Source organism: Plasmodium inui (assembly GCF_000524495.1).
Source record: "Plasmodium inui San Antonio 1 unplaced genomic scaffold supercont1.84, whole genome shotgun sequence".
Lineage (NCBI taxonomy): Eukaryota > Apicomplexa > Aconoidasida > Haemosporida > Plasmodiidae > Plasmodium > Plasmodium inui.
The window spans coordinates 30,506-34,394 of record NW_008481918.1 but is presented as its reverse complement, the minus strand read 5'-3'; positions in this window follow the sequence as shown (position 1 = coordinate 34,394).

The following is a 3,889-nucleotide window of genomic DNA, read 5'->3' as shown; positions in this document are numbered from 1 at the left end:
TTATTTTTTTTCTTTCTCGTAAATATGGTTATTTCAGCAAAAATGAGAGTGAATTACCGGGAGTACATTTGTGAGCTGAATAATTAGTAATTATTATTATAAAACTTTAAATTAATTAGATATTTCATTCATTCGCGTGTGTAATTACAGGAAATAGCGTTGTATACTCTGGGGATGCTCTGCTATGTTTGAATAATATGAATGCAAGAAATGAACTCAGTGTGGTTGTAATTCTTTCAGAAGAATAAGCATCATGTCTTACCCGGAAAAATCGTACTTGGAAACGATTTTATAGTAGCGTTTTCATATAAATAGAATCAATACCACGAAAATATTTTGCTACAGCGCTTTCCTTTAAAAATTATTCGTTGCTTATACATTTTATTCTGCGTGTAGTGCATTTTTTTCGCTTTGACACAGTGGGCACTAAATTAAGAATTGTGTTTTTAAATAAAAGTTTCCTTTCCTTCCATTGAAATTATATATTTTGTTAAATATAGTGCGCGTAAATTTTGGAATAATAGCGTATTCGGAATCAAGTGTATTTTATCCATCGTTGGCGCATTATTTACCTCGTATACGCGAGGTCGAAGATTTTCGCAAAGAATTTATGTATTTACGCAACTTCTACCTCATTATTATAAGATATAATTCACCACATAGTATAGGAAATGTAGCGAGTTCAATATTCTCCTTGATGTGTTTTTTATTATAACTATTTATACACTCATATAGTGTGTTATAATCCATAACATTACATTAGTGAGTTCATCGTACCAGATGAGACTTAAGAATAGTTTAAGCGATGTAGCCTTAGTTATGATTATCGTACGGCTGCGTGAATGTATTATTAGCTGTTAAAATATTGCAGCAGTAAGATAATATTATGTCAATGGTTGAATCCTATTTTTTATGCACTACAAGTGGTAAGATTCCTCCTCTATTTATAGCGGTTTCATTGGATACCCTCTCTTTATATGTACGTTTTTATGTTGTCATATACAGTGCATGAATGGAGGTATGATTGGGGTTGATATGCGGAAAATTCTGTATATCCACCTCTCATCAGTATATGTGAAGTAGAAGAGACAAGTAATTAACAAAGAAAACGAAGAATATCCTCATAGATGTTTCTCAAGATTTTAACATATAGCTATGAATTCTTTAAATTTCAAATTATTTGATTTATTATAATGGTATCGGGAAAGACTTCTTTTTAGCATATTTTCCATAATAAGACGCTTAAGCAGATATTGTGACATGTGTGGTGTGGGGTTTGCGGCACTTACCATGTAAGGTGAGACTTCTGGAAGCAGCAGACACATACATTTTCATAATAATATGCAGAAACATACATTTTCATAATGATATGCATACAGCTCATTACATATGTGTATAGAAAGAATTTCTCACCTAGTTTTTATTATTATCATAGCACTTTTTTCTTATGGTGCTTATAATTTCTGCCATGATTTTGCTTTGTGTAACTCATATTTGAGGCGTATTTTTTGGATGAGGAAGAAATAGAATATTGCACTTTTAAGATGCATTTCCAATGTTTTTATATTTATGTTAAACGTGTGAAATGGGTAGAGACATAGACACAAATAAACTAGCACTGAGGGGCCAGAAGCAGATCCACCACAAGCCATGAAAACAGTTTCTGTATAGACAGGATACACAGGGAAGCCGGATAATTTTGCCCCAAATAATGTACAAATTAGAAAATATTTTTTCTACAGAGTAATTCCCCCTAAAGAGGGCATTCTCCCCCATACCAGAGATCGAATATGTTCTTGCAGAATGCAAAGGAGGATAACATTTTTTATAGTATACTATGCATTTATTAATACGGACTAATGGAGGTTACCTGTTTTCGATAACATTGACCCGACTCACAAGCATTCCATGCGTTATTCTTGGATACAATGGTACAGGTCAACACTTCACGAAGCTGGAAGTGTAATTTTGAAAGAAAGAAATCCTACGGAGCTTATAAGCCGAAATGTGGGTTTATTTATAGTATTTTGAACCTAGAGGTGATGCCATTTCGGGTGGACTATGGTAGGCATCTTTCATATTAGAAATTACTCTCCCCATTGGCGCAGAATGGATGTCTTCTGTGCAATGAATAATTGGAGACGCCCATTTGGAGGATCATAAAAACAATTTGCTATGAGCGTTAGATTGCTGAATTGTGCGTTTTCTTGTGCTAGCCCTCCATGAAAGAATTATAAGGTGTGATCTAAAATTGGGTCCCTCCTGAAAGATATTTGTTATGACCTATGTGGTCATACAATTATGCAATCTGTAACTGCTCATAATTAAGAAATGGAATGTGTCATTAATAAGATGAGCAAACTAGTAGTTGGAAAAGAAGAAAAAGATTACTACGCAATGCACGCGTTATATACAGATAAATAAAAATAAATGGAAATAAATAAGAATAAATAGAAATAAATAAAAATAAATAAAAATAGAAAAAAATAAATAGAAATAAATACAAATAAATAAAAATAAATAGGAATAAATCAAGATAAATGAAAATTTCCTTCCCATTATATTATTTGCGTAATTTACACATCTTTTACAGGGCGGCTCTTATTCCTAAAAGGTCGTCAATGGAAAAATATTTTAGGCATTATCACGGATGGATTAAATTATTATTCTTAGCTAAATCTATTAAAAAAATATATTTCCCATTCCCTATTTTTTTTTTCTTCTTTCCTGGTTAATTTGTTTTATATTTTTCTACACACATTCTACGATAAGCGAGAAGTCAATAGAAATAAGCTCCCTAAATAAAATCCTAAGATAGTGGAAGTTCTGTATAGTATGTTTATATGGGGTTACACATCCCCCAATAATTAGAAAATAGAATTTATGATGCATCGCGCATTAGTGACATGTGACGGTTCTCCATAAATTACACCACAAATTAGTCTTTGGGTCTTCAGATTCATACGCATAATAGGGTTATTTTTACGAAAAAAAGAAAAAATATTTTTCTGCAGGATTTATTTACTCGTAAGAAACAGTTTCAAATTTTCCTAGTGATAATAAAATGATTGTAAAATTTTCTTAATCTGCCCTATTCTCCTACGACACCATTGTATTCATTTTATGGCCAATATAATGTAATGTTAATATAAGAATCAAATGAGAGGGTCATCCATTGGGAATATGGCATCCAAAATATGATATAAATGTCGTTATATACAATTCTACCGAATTCAGAATTACTAATTATCAGCAAAAATATTGGATCTGGGAATAATCTTAAAAATATAGAAGCAGGGTGATTTTTTCCTTTGTACTTTATTTGGTGTTATATGTTAATTAAGATGTGCATTTGAAGAAGGTTGTTTCCTTTTATGAACATTGCTCGTCGAGGTGTCATTCAGCCTATAGCTCAGCAATATACACGTATATGTGCTTACATATATTTTCTTCTTTTTCTCATTTTTGTTTTGTATTTAGGAATTCCTTCTATTTCTGTATTGTATAGAGATGAGTGCTTCCCCTTCCGTTTTTTCCTTTGTCCTTTTCTGTGCTTCCCCTTTCCCTTTTCCACATTCGACTGTTTTACTCGCTTTTTTTTTCCTTCTTCTCTGTATTTTTTTCCGGTTGTCTGATTCTTTGATGTTCAACATTAAGAGTCTGTATTTCATGTGATTTATAATTTTTTCTTTTTTCTCTCTTGTCGTTGTTGCGCTCTGTTTGATTCTTCTATATTCAACCTTAAGAGTTTGTATTTTATGTTATTTATAATTTTCCTCTTTTTCTTTCCTCTTTCCGTTTTCTTCCTTTTTTTCTTTAGTTACATCATACATGTTTCCTTTTCAATTCCGGAAAAATAACAAAGTGGACTGTTTTCTCTTTTTTTTCT